Source organism: Lycium barbarum, chromosome 6 (assembly GCF_019175385.1).
Source record: "Lycium barbarum isolate Lr01 chromosome 6, ASM1917538v2, whole genome shotgun sequence".
NCBI lineage: Eukaryota > Viridiplantae > Streptophyta > Magnoliopsida > Solanales > Solanaceae > Lycium > Lycium barbarum.
In genome coordinates this window covers 41,378,293-41,398,884 of record NC_083342.1, presented here as the reverse complement: position 1 = coordinate 41,398,884, position 20,592 = coordinate 41,378,293, and positions in this window count along the sequence as shown.

Sequence of the window (20,592 nt, the reverse complement as noted above, 5' to 3'; positions counted from 1 at the left end):
CAATTTCACTAAGTCATGCGGGCACCTATCATTTCCTACCTCGGTAGGCGAACTCTTTCCCAAATCAACAATTCAGACCACAATAAAGTAAATAGAGCAGAATAAGTAGAAGCCTAAATCATAAATAATCATAAGTGCGGAATATAAATACAATCCCCAAGGAACTGGTCTGACTCATACAAGAGCACTAAAGTAATGTCTAGAAAAGACAAGTCTCAAATGCTACACACATCTGTCTGAATGGAAGAAAATAAAGACAGGGATAGAGGAGTCTTCAGGCAGCGACTCGTCCGATGCTCGCCCTAGATAGTCGTAAGTCAGGCCTCGAAAATCAGTCTCGGGAAGTGGAAGTGGAACCTGTTTCAAAACTCTACACCCCGTAAAGGAGTCTAGCAAGGTAGCATCAGTAAAAACAACACGTACTGAGTTGGCATCATAGGCCGACAATAATTAGCTAGCATATATAAAGAAAGAGACTGAAGAATAGACATGCTCACAATCAGGTATAAACACCACACAGTCCAAGAATAACAACTCAGGTACATAAGGATCAATAACTGAATCAGAACCTATAGTGAAGCACTTAAACACAAGTCTTGCCAAGTTTCCCATGATCCCTCCGAATAACCATAAACACTAGTACAGCCAATAATGTTACTCCGTAACCTCAAGTCTCAACCTAGGAGAAAGTCTCTACTCCCCGAATCCATTAATTCCCAAATATATATTAATCAAGCACATGACGATCTCAAATCAGTAACCAACGAGGAATTCAATGTTCACGAGCACCGTACAATACAATAAATAACCACTGCCAGAAATAAGATGTATGAGTGAATGAAATATGAATGCAATGATACACACACGCTTCAGGTGGAGTATCCCCTCGCCTCGACAATCATGACCGATGGGGGACCTGCAAAGTCCATGTACCTATTGCGGCGCATATCCTGATCCAAGTCAGTGTTGCGGAACATGCAACCCGATCCCAATCAGTGTTACGGTACGTGCAACCCGATCCAATGTATGTGTTGCGGCGCCAAACTCGATCCAAATATATGAGTGTAACGATTCGCATTTTCGCGGGCAGGGTTAGCGCTTGCAAAAGCTACTTCGAACTCGTTGGTTCTCTTTCGGACTTTTTTTTAAAAGAGTAACCACCTAATTTTTAGGAAATTAGGAAAATCAATTTTGAAGGGTTTTTTATACACCGTGAAAAATCCTTCTTAATCCAAAGTTCTAGGTAAGGATTTTGGTGATCCCCTAGGGAAGGTGTTAGGCTCCCTAGTATTAAGGATCCGTACTATACGGTTGACCTTCGAATTCTAATGTATGAGTATTTGCATGAACTGTTTATCTGGTGTTTATATCCCGCATTTATAGAAATCTGTCATTTGCATATCATTTTGAAAAGATTGAATGTATTCCCTTTACATATAGGGTATTTAGGTTCGGATTTATAATATCCGGATACGACTAGTTCCTTTTATACATGTAAGGATAGTAGTGGTTTTGTAAAGATAAAAAGTTCATTTATTTTAAAGTATGGGATAAATGAGTTTTGTTCATGCTTGACTGATACATGGGCCAGGTTAATCCGTTTAATACGTTTTTAGAATGCCCTTATCTGAAACTTTATGTTTGCAAATGATTTATACGGATTTTACTTTATAAGAAGTTTTCTTATATAATCCAACTAACATTTTTGGTCCTGGAATTTAAAACTTAAAGCCCAATATCAGCAAATGAAAGCATAATATTTTATGTGGGCTTTGGCCCAAATTTATGCCTTTTCTTAAAAATTGAGTGTTTAGATCTATTGGACCTTAGCCCAAAATTCCGTTTTCCTTTTTGTTCTGGGCTTATCCCAAAATAGTCTTTCCATTATTTTCTGAAAATATGGTTAAGTGGGGTTGAAAAATGCAATTTTATGTAGGTCTTAAGCCTCAAAATTCTTGACTTTTTGACTGGACCTAGTCCAAAGAGAAAACCTACTTCTAGTATTTGGATATATACTACATTTATGCGTAATTTGAAATCACTTTTCTGCCTGGACTTAAAAGAAATCTTTCAGAAAACTGAGTTTTAAAAAGAAGACGTTCTTTTGGTATTTTAAAAAATGTCAACTTGGTTTTTTCTTTGTTTAGGAAGATGGTATATTACATAATGAGGTAAACCTTTTCATTCTTTTTCTCTAATTTTACCTACTTAGCCATTTTTATCTTTTCAAAACTTGTTTATAATTAGCCTGTTTTTTTTAAAAATTGTGTGGGGACCTAAAGTCGAACTAAACGACGTATATACCGTTTGCCTAAGATGTCTAGTTCAAACCATAACTGATTCCAATAATAGCGTGAGTTGTTTTACAAATACAAATACAAAACAACATTTTAACAACAAAGGAAACTGGCATAATTTAATTAATGGAGGAGAGATAGATTAGGGGTGTACCAAACCCCTAGTTAACCATTTTTACCCATGGTTGGGCCTTCACGTCATTCTCACCCATGACTGGGCCTTCAATATATATTAGCTTCCCTTTCTTCCCTCAGACGCAATAATTTTGAAAGAACTTTCCTATTGTGGCTGGACCTCGGCCCAAATGGCTATGCAGTGAGAGGAGGAAAAGACAAAGGACCCAGGTTAGTCTATATTTACTGATCCTATCATACGTATCATTATACATATATATATATGTATATATATCAAATTTGTTACAAGGTACACAATTAAGGCACTCGATTGTATACTATTGGCCTCACTGATTTGGAACTTATACCATGCAAGGGAAAAGGTTTTCACCACTCATATTTCCGATGCCGCACAAGTTCCAAGGTGTTTTATGAACCCCCCAAATTACCTCAACTCCCCAAACCAGTGTTGCTATAGAATAAAATCAGAGTTCCATAACGGTGCACAAGTATCACCATATATGGGAATAATTTAATTACAAATAATACTGAAATAAACTCAAAGTCATAATAAGGGGACTAAAATAGACATTGCAATGTGATGATGTCAGAATAAACATAGCAAAACTTCAAAACACCTAATCAATAGATGATACAAACAAAACCCATCCTCTTTCTTTTACTTTTGGGGCTTAATAAAATCTGGCCCATTTTTAATTAATCAAATCTGAATTATACCATATGTATATCCCTCTTCCTTTTCATTAATCTATGCATATTTTTTGTATAGTCGTACTCTTTGTGTTTGAATTTAGACTCAAGATCATTCCATTCACCTAATTAGTCCCTGATCCTTAGAACAGTGTCCAAATATAAAAACTAAAGGTAGTTCATGTCTAACTTAACTTTTATGCATGTCAGGTAAATGATTCACCTGCTTCACATATTAGCAGTCCTCATAGCAATAAGTGTGAGAACTGATTAATGCAATAACATAGCACAGTAGAGAGGTGCAGGAAAAAAGAAAAGTCCTACAACTTATGATCACAAGGAAGGGTTGGAACACCCAATAGTCCGAATTAAAATAACACTAAATTAGTTGAAACTGAGCAAATTTAGATTTCCAGAAAACTCACAGGGATGAGCCTTTGTTTTAATCAACAGCAGTAACAGCATGTATATAGCAAGATTTCATGTGGATTGCTACTTAAGTAAAAAAAAAGGAAAGGAGCAGCTATGTTTATTACAAGGCCTCACAGAAAGAGGAATGACACAAGATCCCAAATGACTTTATATGATTCAAAATTTTCTTAACTTCTTAAAAGAACACTTATTGCCAACAACTTCAAATTAATCCATCTTCCTTAGAAAGAAAGCAAAAATCAACTTATTGAAACAACCAATTTCTTCTTCCTAAGTTTCTTTAGACATCCAGACAAGTTAATTTTTTCCCACCCCTTTTCTATTTCTAACCTTTGATAAAATGGTGAGATCAAGGAACCCTCATGATAGGAATGCCCCCCCATGGTTCATAGACTGTGTCATGACACCCCTTATTTGGAGGGTAGGTACTATGAATCAAGCTAAGCTTGACTCTTCCCTGCCCTCTCTTTGAGGTATCTTTGAAAAGACCACCCTATGCCAAGTGGTTCACAGGCTGCCTGAGAACACTCACAACATCCTTAACAACAACATTAGACCAATTCCAACTTATCAATTATTCATTATTTGACACAGACTCAGTGTTTAGTTGTTTCATCCTACAGTTCTAAACATGATATGACTTTAAACACACCAATAGTATAGAGACAAACCTCATTACACAGAACACAACCTCATCTTCTCAATCCAAGTTACACCATAATGCATAGTAAGGTCTAAATGTAACAATTCAAGTTCAAAAGCAAGAATTCCCAACAATCTTATCTTAACTAAAAATGTTCTTTGTCTTGATTCAAACTATGACTATGACACAACATAGACAGGTTAAGCATAAACAAATCATATAGATTTTCACTAAACATATTCATTCTTAAACAACACAAAGCAAGAAGTTTTGAACTTTAAGACATGAATCCAGGTCCTGATAAATGACTTACTCCCAGAACTTTAGTCAATATTGCAGTTTTTAATCCCTTTAATTATGGCAGAGAATGTGACAGACCCTCACACTTTATTCTAACTTGGTTTTAATAGCATAAAATCTCAAAGTTCCCCCCAGGCGTGGTAAACTTCTCCTAATCCAAAGATAAGACCTCTGTGGGTCCCACAACCATAGGAATGAGGTTCAGGAGAAAAAGGAAACCTCAGGGTCCTGAAAGAGAAAATAGTACAGGGTGAGGTCATCACCTCCCCATCCCTTTCCTGAGACTTGCTTTCAGTAAAAAGGGAACAAAGGGCCCACTGGTCATTACCTCCAGTTCATACCTAAACTCACCTTTTACTCTCCTAAGGCAACCTCAACCCTTTACCTCATCCTCATGCCCAGTGACAACCACCAAGACCTTGTGGTTAAGATTAGTTTGACACTGCCTTTAGATTAAATTCCAACTAAACACCTAGTTGACCACAAAAGTTACCAATTTCAATCAACTCAGTCTAGGACCTAAACTATGAAAGCAGTTTTGAACTCTTTTAGACATCACTTTTTTTTTTTATAAAAAAACTTGACATCTTATTCATTATAAACTTAAGTTTAGACTGAACACCAATACTTAGACTCAAGTAGTTCCTTTTCATTGATTGATTAATCATTTTTAATAATCAAAGAGCATATCAAGATCCAATCACCCTTTTAGGCCCCTTTGAAGACTCAAGCATTAACCAGCTATAGAGAGGGGAGGGTCTGGTGACATAAAAATCAAGACTAGATTCTGTTTACATGAACAATCATGACACATAATCATCTTAGCAGTATCTAGGTGTCCTAATTCATCTTGAATGATCTTAGAACTTCATAAGACAATATCAACCTCTAGTGGACCATTTGGGAGCATATTATACCAAACAAATAGACCTTATTACCAATCTTCCTTTTAAAACTCCTATATCATGTTCTAAAGGTATGCTTATTTCATACTCACCTTCAGTGTGTAGCATAGAACTATTCAAAGTTATTTTAGACTAATCCAGACATATTTAACTATTCAAAGTTATTTTAGACTAATCCAGACATATTTAAATAGACTTAAGTAAACTCAGACCTACTCAAATGCAGTCAGACCTTATTCAGTCGCATTCTAGTGCCTTGAGCACCTCATAAGACTCATATAAGTATGCCTAGACTCTTTAAGCCTTGTTTTACTCCAGTCATGATCCTTTACTTATCCTAATCATAGGTTATACCACTAATCATGTCATAAACAAAGTATGTAGAATCAGGAAAGACAGATTGAAGATTCCAAGATAACATAATCTCATCAAGAAAGCTAACAACTACCTTAAACTACTCAAGATAGATCATCACAGCTCTTTAGCAGTCTCTTACATTCAAACAAGATTGATATTAGTCTAGAAGGTAACTAAAGTTACTATTATTAATCACATAACCATATTTTATCATGTTTGAAGAATGAGCAGCCAAGTAGGAACTTTAGCATATGATAAAGCATACAACAGTCTGTACATCTCTATGTATAGAGCAACATCAATACAATTATCTAGGCTTACCCATTCAGTCCATATTAACAACCACTATTAAAGTTAAGCATGTCATTTATGAAGGTAAGAAAGTGATCTCTATTTCAAACTCCTAATGAATCTTAAACATCACTTAGGGCAGCATATCACCACTTATTTAAACCCAAGACAATCTAACAATACAACTAACATCAAACAAACCATTATCACATAACAAAGCTACTGAAAAATAACAAAAATAAGCAACAATATTAAAATGTTACCCTTTTTAAGTGCAGCCATGGATAAGATTGAATTTGAAGGCCTTTTTGTGCTTCCAAATCCCACACTCTGCCACACCGACACAAAACAAGCAAGAAAATAAATTTTTAGAACTAAGAAAAACCTCAACTTTTAAGTCAAAGTTTAAAATTTTATATTGAGGAAGCTTAAACTCGAAGTTCTAGCTTCTTAGGTTTTTTCCCTAATTTTTTCGACCTCTTTTCATGATAAGGGAGGTGTTCTACCCCAAAATTGTTCAAAACCCTCAAAAATACCGATGTGGGACAACTAATTTCTCCTAGAAATTAACCTTGTAAAATAAAATCTATGGCTCAAAACGATCGTAACAACAGCTGAATGGTCAGATCTAAGCCTCGTTGGACTCGATCCAACCCACTCGTCCCCAACTAATGAAAATCAAGCAAAATGAACACAGTACAACAAATAAGACAACAATAATCAACTTTTGACTGAATAATTTTAAAAAGAAAAGCAAAAGAAAAGTCTATTAGCGCGTTTGGGCAAGATTCTGGGTGAAAACAACCTTTGAATTAATTTGTTGCATGTAAATAATGCTGCAAAAGCTGTTTACCTCACACATAACTGCGACTTTACCATTTTTGGGATGAGAGAGAAGGAGAGACAGGCAGCGACTCTAGGGTTTTTATGAAGAAAAGGGAACAGAGAGAAAGGATGAGGGAAAAGAGGTCGTTTGGTGTGAATAATGAAAAGGGGATATACCCCTTTTGTTACGACCCAAGTTACCGATCGTGCAGGCACCTACTTTATCATCACTAGTAGGCGAACCCTTACCCGTTAACCCTTTGATCACTAGCCAATTTTAACTTCTTAAATCATTTATACTTAAACAATCAATGAACACGTGAATGAAGAAATAGTCTACCAAATCATAAATAATAAATAGTACAAGTGCAGAATTCTTAACTATTACACCCCCAGAATCTGAAAGTCATCGTACAAGGACTCTAACCAACAATGTCTAAAGAATGAAGTATATCTCAAACATAATAACAAATAATGTCTAGAATGAAATTAGACATCTGGAAAGAGAGATCTTCAGGTGGCATGGCATAGGTAGAAGCTCACCCTCGGATCTAATCGAGCGAACTAGCTTCAAGCTAGAGATGTAGTCTGGATGAAATCTCTGGAACACAATCTGCACTAAAAAAGGGTGAAGCAAGGTAGTATCAGTACAAACATTATGTACCGGTAAGCATCATAGGCCGACTAAGATTAGTTCACGCATATAAGTACAAAATCAACAAGTTAAACAGATAGGCACTTAATACTTAAATCCAAGTCATAGAATATCCAATAACAGAGTCACATCCTAAGATGATGCTTCTAAACCACAAGTCTGTCAAGTTTCAATAATCTCACCTGATAATCACAAGTCCATGTTCCGACCCTAGGTAGAGTCACTAATCCACAATTTAACTCAGTCAATGATCATATTTATATCACAATAAACATTTAACATCCATACCAAAATTATAACCAACAGAGCATATCATAATGCAGAATAAAATGTGATGATGTACAATGTAAAATATGATGGCGTGAGATACAATTGCCAATCACTCGAACTGTACACGCATGCTAACTGATGTCATTGCTTAGTAGTCATGACCTGCAAAGGACCCATGGTGTCCATGTACCACTCATTCTGAAATACTCCTCGGACCCGAGCCATAAATCGTCCACTCCGAAACGAACCTCGGACGCGGGCCATATCAATGTATCCCTCATTTTTGGAATGAACCTCTGACCACGAGCTTATATCTAGGTCACATCCTCACCCCCGGTCAAATATGCTTTTTTATATATATAGTAACACTGTCATATCACTCTCAATGGTCAATTCATTAAGTATCATGTATCAAATAGTATCATAAGTTCAACAAGAAGATTGTATTAACTTCTACACTAATTTCACATCACAATGTATGTCTCAACGTATTCCAATTCATTAGTATTTATGGACTATGAACAAAAATTAGCAATATCAATGTCAAACACAAGGCATCATGCCACAAGTCTTTCATGAATTGTTTTCGAACCATTTTCATCATGTATGAGTATATGAATACATAAATGAGTGTAAATATGGTAAATCAATGCAATCCAATAAAGCCACAGTGAATGTACAAGTCATAAAGCCGCAAGTCATATTAAGACTTGGATTAACTCAACCATGAAATGAATCATACAAAGCTTCTTAACCAACATAAGAGTCTATGTCCCTCTTTACTTCCTCATATAGCAAGTACCCCTCACAACTAGGTCTTGTATCACCAAGAAGCTCCACTTTTCTATATATTATCATCAATAGTAAATCATATACCAAGTTTTCATCTATGTACTGTCATAAGTTAATATCAACATTCAAGTCTAAACTCATTATCCTTCCTTTCTTCGATGATACGTGTCACAATATGAGAGAACTGAGTACAACACGACAATTTAGATAATAAGTCTAATCACAATAATAGGGAAACAAGCCACAATCAACAACAATCAACCTAATAGAAATCCATCCCGAATCGCCACAGTATGAATGCAACTACACCTCATATTTCAGTAAATAATGTAATGGCGACAAGCCCACAAAATCAGAAGTCATACCAACCTAGTTAACATCCAGCCAAACACCATGTCCGAAGACCTAATCAGGCTTTCTCCAGGAAATTCTATACAATACATACGTTTCGCTAATCAAAGTCTAACTAAAGTAAGCCATAACCTACCTCGAATGCAGAACAGGAGCCATGAACTACTCCACACGAGTGTTCTATTTCCAAAGCTCCTCATAACGGTCAAAGTCTAACAATATGATGCTAAGTAAGAAACAAACCATGTATTTAAACAAGAACAACAATTTGGGAAAAAGACCCACTTACTTCTACCCCTTTTTAATGGATGAAACCATCCTTTAATGATGAATTTATCATAACTTCTGTCTCTATAATCATTAGCCTTTAATTCGTGGGTTTCTAATCAATTTTAACCTTTCCAATAGATTATAGAACAAAGATTCCATTTTTATTAGAACCCTAGTCTCAACATGTAATTTCAACCATAAGAAATCAAATTCCTTTCCTAGAAAGTGATAATCTATACTCCTAGATGATTAATCAACAACCCACCAATTATTTAAGGGTTTACTAATTCTAGGGTTCTAGGGTTTTCACCCACCATTGATGGACCTTAAACTAATCATGGAACTTGAAGAAGAAAGGAAAAGGAACAAATAAAGGTGAAGACTTACCCTCCAAGATGCTTTCACCAATGAATGGAGTGAATTTTGCCTCGTTCTCTCTTGAAAACTGAATTTGGGGTCTTGGGAATAATGAGTAGGAGTTGGGGGATTAAAATAGGGCATTCTGCCCCCCATTGGCCGCTGTAGCGGCCAGTTGATCGCTGCAACGGTACCACTACAGCGGCCCTTTGGTCGCTCCTAGCGGCAAATTGGAACCATCCGCACTAAAATGGTCATATCTCCCTCATACGGAGGCGGAACAAGACAATTTTTTTTGCTATGGCTTCGTAATTTTGATACGGATCTAATGGTTCAAACCTCACTAAAAAAAAGGTCGGATGATCAATCGAGAGCCATTTCTATCCACATACCTCTAGCAAAAACATAGAATACGAGCGCGACAAAACCCAAACCCATTTGAACCTCTTCGGAACCTCACCCAAACTTATGAACATGTTCAAAATCATCATAATAACATGTTGGAACTTCTAAAATATTGACACGGGGTCATCCTAACCCGACGTTGACCGTGGTTAACTCTAATTTGCTAATTTAACTAGTTTCGCAATCAATGACTAAATTTACACTCAAACCTTGCGGAAACCAACCCAAGGACTTCATTAAGTCATAGATCATACTAATTTACCCATCGTTCGTCCTCTAACGAAGAAGGGGAGTACGAAGGTCGATGATAACCCAAGGACATGCATTATACCCACACAGAAGCCTCCACAGCACTAAGTGCTCCCTAACCACTATTTGTTCGTCTCATGAGTCAAAGTTTCTTATAGCCTAGCTGAAAGACCCAGTTCCCATATTTCAGGACTCGAACCTACCAAAAGAATTGCTACAACACATATGCATCATCTAATATATCGAAGTTTGATCATATTAATCCCAATTTATACCTCTAATGATTTCAACTTCTCTAGACCTTTATGATCACCAATGTAAACAACAAATCTTTCTTATATCAGTAAACTAAGAATTCATATCTCAACACGCTTTGTTTAATACTAACTATGTCTACATTTTACCTATCAACTATTCAAGCCAAGTAACAGTTTATCACAGACTTACCCGAACCTTTCTGTTTCTATCACTTACTTAATACTCCAACAGGACCACGTGAAACCCAACAACCTTATCTATTCAACCAATACATTTACCCTATTTTCTCGAGACTAATTCATTCGGACACTCTTCATAACATCTCGTCCTATCGGAACTGTTTAACATCCCTATATTTCTCACATTATGGCAAATTTTCTATTTATCAAGAAGTCATAACAGTATATCAACTCTTAGACAAATCTCAACTACCATCAATTTATTAATTATTCCTCATATCTATCTCAATAAACTGGGACTCAGACACTTGCTCCACAAAGTTCATACTTAATCCTTTTCTGACTTAGACAACTAAATTAACTAAGATCACCATTACTTTAATACGACAGAATTTAACTTAGAGATCTCAGAAATAATCCTTACCTTACCAAGATGTCGTACAACTCAGGAACACCAACCAACAAACATATATTCAAGCTCAATAACCACATAGGTAATTACGAAAATATCGTACAATAAATAATATCATCTCTCACCAGCCATAAATAACATAATAACCACTAGATCTTTGTTTTTATTATCCAACCAATGTCCCCTATAGCCTATGACATACTAGAACTTACCAATTCATACATAACCCTCGAGTCGACTTCACATTGTATAACCTCAACATAACTCTCAAATTACTAGCTCTTGTTTCGAACGATCCCCATTTGTATCCTTAATCAATCTTAGTCTAGATTAGAGATTCAAGCTTATGGTTTACTACTTCATGAAATCCCATCTTACTGTTGGCAAGACTCACCAATTAAACTAATATTTAAATCCTATTACTCAATTCTCAATGCTAAGGTAGAAACTCATCTTCTCCAACTAGTCCCCATATATTTGCACCATTAATTCAAGCCTAAGATGATAGATACTCATAAGATAAGGCAAGGGAACTCACCCCCAGAAGAAACAAATTCAAATTAAAAACACGACCTACTGTTTCCCATCGATCGACGCAGTGGTCAAACCATCGTTGCAATGGTTTCGCTATAGCGGCCAAATGCCCACCATAGCGGACCAAAAGAAAATCGACCACCACTATGGCGGCCCATGTGCCGCTATAGCGACATCCCCATAGCGGGACATGGCCTGCCACGACAGACATATGAACTATGAATGACCGCTGGCGGCAAGGGGCTCACTGCTATAGCGGTGCCGTCGTTACGGTACAAGCCCCGCCGCAGCGGTCCCATTTGGGCAGTAAGCTTGACTTTTGCCCAATTTTCCCCTCTATCGCCCAACATTTCATTCGAGGCCTCATGCACACAAACAAACACATGCATATTTATGTAAAAACACCATACAGACTCACCCGTGGCCTTGGAATCCCCAACGGAAGTCTAAATTCCTGCGTCACCCCCTAATGGACTCAATACAACCAAACAATAATCACAAACTGCTCACGTAAGAGTTTAGCGGACGGATTTCCACCATTCGGGGAAGAATAAGGGAAGGAAGTGCAGATACCAATTGGAATCATCTAGATACCAATTTGAATGAAGTAGCACGAAAGAATGAAAGAAGTGGAAGTTTCCTAAATATCCCACAGCCTCTCGCAGCTAGGTACGGAGCTCTTCGTACCGATCCGCAAGACTCTACATGTCACGACCCAACCCCGTAGGCCATGACTAATGCCCGATTTGGGCACTCAAACGCATTCTAGTATATGGCAGAGGCCGACAAGGCTTTATTTCAAATTTAGGTAATTTCCAGAAAAATTTCGGCAGAGTTTCCTTTGTTTTACGGACTATCCCATATACCCTGCACGCAGAAAATACCAACAAAGGCCACACAGGGCCAACAGAATAACATTTAAATATATGCAGACCGGCCGCCGCGGCGAATGGGATCGCCCAAACACAACATATACACACAGCTGTACAGAGAGATCCCAACCCACAAACATGTCCACAGACCTCTAACAGACCGACAGAATCATATGACGGGACAGGGCCCCGCCGTACCCATGAACGAGAATATACATATATAGAAGTGACAGACTATACCAAAAGATGGCTCTGAATAAAAGAGCGCTCCAAAAATAGCAGAATGAGATCCTAAGCGGACGGATCAGCAAACCTGTCGTTGGTAACTGCGCGGCATGAAAACGCAGCCCCCGAGGAAAGGGGGTCAGTACGAAATATGTACTGAATATGTAAAGCCTGAGTTGCAGAAACAAAATCATAACTGGTATAGAACGTACAGAAAGTAAACAGAAAATACAAAGTATCAGATATATATTTTTAAAACATGCGGAGTATGTACAGAAACACATGTCATATCAAATCCGGCCCCTGCCAAGGGACTCGGCAGACAGAACGTGGCCACCCTCCCGACGCTGGTGCCACAACACAGAAGAATCAGAATAGGGGCATAACCTCGTAACATAATATGTCATATCAGATGGCCATAGTAAATCATATCAGAACAAGCGTACATGGCACAACATACTCCACAAACCCATGTACGCGTATACCTGCCCCCTCACATCGAGGCACGACGAACAATGCAAAGGATCACGGTTGACAACATATCCTGGCCCGGGGCTCAGTGTGGGAAATATTGGGGCATCCACGAATGGAGTAGTGAGAGACTAATGCAATTAAAATATCATGAATGTTTCCATAGACTCGATGAGGCATATCAAAGACAAACCGATCCAATGAAGTCGGAAGGAATCATAGTAAATGAGTTTCGAGTATCAAAACAATTTATCAGACTTAACGGAATATTTAAAACAACGTTTGTTAGGTAATTAGAATGGTAGTCAAAACAGTTCTTTCAAAGACCGCTCGAAAAGAAGACTTAAGTACATTAAGGGCAAAATCGGGAATAGCGGGCCCACCTCGGGACAAGCAAGGCGGTGGGCTCAAATTGCATATGTTAGGCTTACGGGGTCACCTACAGAGGTTCTACGGACGTTCTATAGCTTTCCAAGTAGTTTAGGGAAAGTTTGTATGATTATCAAGATTACAACACAAAAGAGCTCAATCTTACTGAAGGAAAAAGCGAGATTTCCAATTGCGGATTCCGATGGGCAGAAAGTCTTTCGAGGCCCGAATCCGATTCTAATACACTTAGTCATGCCAAAAGAAGGATCAGGGTAGCTTCACATACCTTTCGAGCTTTGCACGCCTCTCCAAGCTCACTTCCCGTTTCGTCAAAAATCTGCAAATGGTCAAGTTTACCAATTGTGAGTTAAAGATTCTACGAATTCAACTTAACTCATATATGTCTACCGAAATTTCGGCAGCACCTCCCCTATACATATAGCACCCCCGAGAATTCAACTCGGCTCAAAATCACCAACAACAACCCAAACAACAACATCAACACCAACAACAAACATTAGAAACACAATATGGCACAACTAGTTCTACTTGCCGACAATTGCCATAACCTTCATTCCAACCCAAACTTTCAAACTAATATCCATGATTTGACATTCATTAACAATCAAGATCATCACAATATAGTTTTAGAAACATTTCATATCGTTTTCCTTAAGTTATACACTCGATATACATAATATACAACTTTCCGTCAAAGTCATAACTTGTGCAAAACATCAAACCTTTGGCATACAACTTCATAACATGCTTCCAACTTCTAAACTCATCAATGATCATCACAATTACACACTAAACAACTTAATTTATTTCTATCCCAAGCCAAACACACCCTACGGCCATATGCCTATTTTATCAATATCAATTAAATTCATCCAACTCTCAAATCCCATATGCATTTCATCACAATCACAACTAGAATATAACATGAATTCAACACATTATAACCACACCATACACACATGCCCACGGCTACAAGCCATATTCCAAACCCACTTTGCAAACTTCCATTTTTCCATACAATCAACACATTTCTATATACTACAACACAAACAAGCCTTCATAACACAAAGATAAGGGAGAAATTCTTACCTTTTCCTCAAGTCTTCTTCACTTGGAGGTATGATCACTTTGATGATTCTAATGCTTCTCCCTCAAAACTAACTATACCAAGTTACAAAGGGACCTTGAATTAGTGGAAATCCAACAAGAAAATAATTTTAGAGACAAGATTTGAGGGATGATTTTTTTTGGAGCTAGGGCCGAATACCCTTCTCTTTGCTTGCTCTTCTTTTGTTTTGTTCTTTCTCTTTACTTTCTTGAAGCTTCCAAGAAATAATGAGGTATATAATATGGTCCCCTTATTAATTTTTACACATGGAAAAATTAATAAAACATGGGCTTGGGCCACTAAGTTGGCCGGCCACCCTTCATCATTGGGCCTAATTTTTCTTTCAATTATTTGGGCCCAATGGATTATAATTCTTATTTTGAAATTCCCGAAACTAATTTCCAAAATTCCAAATTTGCCCTTAGCCTTATTCAACACTTCCACATTAATATTCTTTCATACACAACTCCTAAGTCAAATAAAAATTAATTATGACCTTATTTCTTACAAGTCAAGAATATCTCCAAATTTTTCCAACGATTGAAAACACGGGATATAACATCCTCCCCCCCTTTAGAACATTCGTCCTCGAATGTTAAATTAATCTTATAGGGTATGAAATGGCTTCGGGGGAGTTTCTGTTTATAGACAGTACCAATGGTACACATTCATTATCGCAATGGAATTAACCAAAGATTCAGAATTACCTGAGGGCACCGGAAACAAATGGGGATATTTCTTCTTCATCTCCTCTTCGGCCTCCCAGGTCATTTCCTCCCTATTACCATTTCGCCACAGCACCTTGACAGAGGCTACTTCTTTGTTCCGGAGCTTTCTTACCTGGCGGTCCAAGATAGCTACGGGCTGCTCCTCATAAGATAACTGCTCCGTCACCTGAAATCATCCGCAGGAAATATTCTGGAGGGATCACCAATGCACTTGCGGAGCATAGACACATGGAATACCGGATGTACCGCTTCCAAATCTGATGGCAGATCTAACTCATAGGCGACATTTCCAATTTTTCTAATAATCTGATAAGGCCCAATATAACGCGGACTGAGCTTACCCTTCCTGCCGAACCGCATCACGCCTTTCATAGGCGATACCTTCAGGAATACCCAATCACCAACCTGAAATTCCAAAGGACGACGCCGTTTGTCAGCGTATGATTTCTGTCGACTCTGGGCTGCCAATAGTCGCTCTCGGATAAGTTTCACCTTATCAACGGCCTGCTGGATCATATCTGGGCCAATTAACTCTGTCTCGCCAATATCAAACCAACCAATAGGTGATCTGCATTTCCTGCCATACAAAGCCTCGTACGGAGCAACCTGGATGCTGGAATGGTAACTGTTGTTATAAGCAAATTCAATCAACGGCAAGTGATCCTCCCAGCTACCTCTGAAATCAATAACACAGGCCCGCAACATATCTTCAAGCGTCTGGATAGTGTGCTCGGCCTGTCCGTCACTCTGAGGATGGAATGCTGTGCTCAGGCTCAGTTGAGTCCCTAATCCTTCCAGAAAAGATCTCCAGAAGTTCGCTGTGAACTGAGCACCTCTGTCAGTGATAATAGATATAGGAACTCCATGAAGTCGCACAATTTCTTTAATATAAAGCCTGGCATAATCCTCAGCGGAATAAGTAGTTCTGACGGGGAGAAAATGGGCTGATTTTGTCAGCCTATCAACAATAACCCAGATGGAATCATACTTCCGTGGAGTGCGAGGCAAACCTGTAATGAAGTCCATATTAATGATCTCCCACTTCCACGTCGGAATTTCCATTTCTTGCAACAGTCCACCCAGTTTCTGGTGTTCGATTTTGACCTGCTGACAATTTGGGCACTGGGCGACGAATTCTCCGATATCCCGTTTCATACCGTCCCACCAATACAGGCACCTGAGATCATGGTACATCTTCGTAGAACCAGGATGAACAGAATAGCGAGCATAGTGTGCCTCGCCCATAACCTGCTGCCGTAACCCTGCAATATCAGGTACACACAACCTGCCTCTGTATAGTAAGGTCCCGTCTGGTGCAAACTCGAACGGAGTCTTCTCCTTTTCATGGGCTGTGTCTCTGTATCGAGCTAAAACAGGATCTTCATATTGATGCCGCTTGATATCTTCCTTAATAGATGATTCAGAAACCCCTTGGACAGAAATCCGTGTACCTCCAGAATCGGCCAGACGAACCCCAAGATTAGCCAACTGATGAATATCACGTACTATCTCTCTCCTGTCCGGCTGTAAATCTGCCAAGCTGCCCATAGATTTCCGGCTAAGCGCATCTGCAACAACATTAGCCTTGCCCGGATGATACAGAATATCCACATCATAGTCTTTCAGGAGCTCCAGCCACCTCCACTGCCGCAAATTAAGCTCTTTCTGCTTGAAAATATACTGGAGAGTCTTATGATCTGTATAGATATCAACATGAATGCCATATAAATAATGTCTCCATATCTTCAGGGCATGGATCACCGCTGCAAGCTCCAGATCGTGAGTAGGGTAATTCTTTTCATGCTTTTTCAATTGCCGAGAAGCATAAGCTATAACTCTGCCGTGCTGCATCAATACACAGCCCAATCCCACGCCAGAAGCGTCACAATAAATAACATATCCATCGGGTTCCTCTGGAAGAGTCAGAACTGGGGCTGTAGTCAGCTTCTCTTTCAGCAACTGGAAGCTTCGTTCACATGCATCAGTCCACTGGAACTTGGCTCCCTTCTGAGTTAGCCTTGTCAAAGGCGTTGAAATCGAAGCAAACTTTTCCACAAATCTTCTGTAATAGCCTGCTAACCCCAGGAAACTACGTACCTCTGTGGGCGTCGTGGGTCTGGGCCAATTTTTCACGGCCTCAATCTTCTGTGTATCCACCCGGACACCATCGGTTGCAATAATATGCCCCAGGAATGCCACTGAGGCCAGCCAGAATTCATATTTAGAAAATTTTGCATATAATTTCCGATGCCGAAGTACCCCAAGTACCGCTCTCAGATGATCTGCGTGCTCTGCCTCGGACCGAGAATAAACCAGGATATCATCGATAAATACAATTACGAACATGTCTAAGAACGGCCTGAATACCCGGTTCATTAAATCCATGAATACCGCAGGAGCATTAGTCAGCCCAAAAGACATAACTCTGAATTCATAATGCCCATATCTGGTCCGGAATGCTGTCTTAGGAATATCAGCCTCTCGTACCCGTACCTGATGATAGCCTGACCGAAGATCTATCTTCGAAAAATATTTGGCGCCCTGCAACTGATCAAACAAGTCATCAATTCTGGGGAGGGGGTATTTATTCTTTATAGTTACCTTATTCAGCTGCCGATAATCAATACACATACGCAGCGACCCGTCTTTCTTACGCACAAATAATACCGGGGCTCCCCAAGGCGAAGTACTGGGCCTGATAAAGCCTTTTTCTAACAGATCCTTCAACTTCTCTTTCAGTTCTTTCAATTCTGCCGGTGCCATTCTGTACGGGGGAATAGATATCGGCTGAGTATCTGGAAGCAAATCAATAGTAAAATCTATCTCCCGCTCCAGAGGAAGGCCTGGAAGCTCATCTGGGAATACATCCGGAAATTCATTAACCACGGGAACTGACTGAAGAGTCGGCGTTTCTGCTGTCAAGTCTTGTACCCGAACCAGATGATAAAAATAACCCTTTCTGATCATTTTCTTCGCCTTAAGGTATGAAATAAACTTACCTTTCGGCGATGCTGTATTACCGGCCCATTCTATAACTGGCTCCCCGGGAAACTGGAAACGAACTACCTTATTTTGGCAGTCAACATTAGCATAACAGGAGGCTAGCCAATCCATTCCCATAATAACATCGAACTCGACCATATCTAACTCCACCAGATCTGCCTTAGTGTCACAGCCACATACAATTACAGAACAGTTTTTATATACCTGTTTTGCTACAATAAAGTCCCCAATCGGTGTGGCTACCTCAAACGGCTCTATAGGTTCAGACGTTATACCAATTTTACTAGCAACCAGAGGCGAAATATATGACAAAGTCGAACCTGGATCAATCAATGCATACACAGACCGAGAGAAAACCAATAATGTACCTGTAACGACATTAGGCGATGCCTCATGATCCTGGCGGCTGGACAGAGCATAAATGCGGTTCGAAGGACCGCTAGTACCAGAAGATCCACCACGGCCTCTGCCGCGACCCGCTGGTGCTGAAGTACCTGGCCCCGTAGGGCGCATAGCCACTGATGAAGATGAAGACCCGGCAGCTGATCCGGTAGGCTGCGCTGCACCACCCGAACTACCCTTATACGGGCAATCTCTCACAGAATGGCCCTGACGGCCACAAGAAAAACATGCACCGGTGGCTCTGTAGCACTCTCCCGGATGGTATCTACCACAATAGGAACACTGAGGCCTAGGTGGCCTCGTCTGACCAGAACCCCTATCTGTCCGCGAACCTGAAGCCCTGGAGCTCTGACCTGCTCCTGAATACCCTGGGCTATCAAATCTGCGACCTGTAGGCTGTGGAGGTGCGCTCTGTGCCGGCTGGGATAGATGTCTGCTAGGCTGCTGCGGCTGCTGAGGCTGTCTGCCCCAAAAATCTCCAGAATACCCAGATGATCTGGCCCTCTTGGGCTGTCTCCGATCCTGGCTCCTATCAGGCTGACGCTCCCTATGCCGGTCCTCCATGCCCTGGGCGTGCGCCTGAATCCGGGCAATATCCATGTCGGGCTGAGCAGCCAATACCAAACAGCTGTCGACAAAATAACGGTCCAGCCCCATAATGTACCTGTGCATCCTGTCAGCCATAGTAGCTACCACAGCAGGTGCGTATCGGGCCAATGAGTCGAACTCCATACTGTACTCTCGAACAATGCGACCCCTCTGTCTCAGCAATAAGAATCTGTCAGCCTGGTCCCGCCGTAACACCGGAGGCAGAAAATGGCTAAGAAAAGCCTAAGAAAAATCATCCCAAAATGCTGGGGGAGCGCCGTCGCCTCTGGATAACTCCCATGACTCGTACCAGTTTGCCGCTACATCATACAACCGGTACGAAGCCAATGTGACTGACTCTGTCGCGGAAGCATTAATCAACTGCAAGGTGCACCGCATCTTCCTGATAAACTCCTCAGGATCCTCCTTGGGCTTTGTCCCGAAGAACTCTGGAGGGCCACAAGTCAAGAACTCACGAGCTCTCGAACTGTCACGCCTATATGCTCGGTCACCTCCCAATCCGTGCCCCTGAACCTGTCCTGCCACAAGTCTGGTCAATAGCTGGACTGCCTCTCTCATAGTCTGATCCTCAGTCCCTGGCCGTGGCGCTGGAGGCTCAGGTACTGGAATCTCGGGAGCTGGCGGTGGAGCCGCCCCTCGACCTGCAGCTGCTGCTGCTCCAATATCCTCTACGTGTGGCGGTGTGGAAGAGCCCTCTGCCGGGGGCAAAATATCAGGAGCAATATGTGCATGGGCCCTGGTAACCCTCTGGGCCCGACTAGTCTCTCCCACAGCTGCTGCCTTGGCCTTTTGGGCTGCTGTCGCCTTTTTTGGAGGCATAACTGCAAATGTAACAATTCGTTAGGGAGGAATCATCCTGATAACACAGCTCTATCGCACGATCTAAGACAGAAAGAAGGGTAGTATCTTAAATGCCCTGTAGCCTCCTGTTTATAGGTGTGGTGCACAACACACCGATAAACAAGACTCTAATAGACACGGTCTGTAGACATTCCGAGGACGAACCGCTCTGATACCACTTTTGTCATGACCCAACCCCGTAGGCCATGACTAGTGCCCGATCTGGGCACTCAAACGCATTCTAGTATATGGCAGAGGCCGACGAGGCTTTATTTCAAATTTAGGTAATTTCCAGAAAAATTTCGGCAGAGTTTCCTTTGTTTTACGGACTATCCCA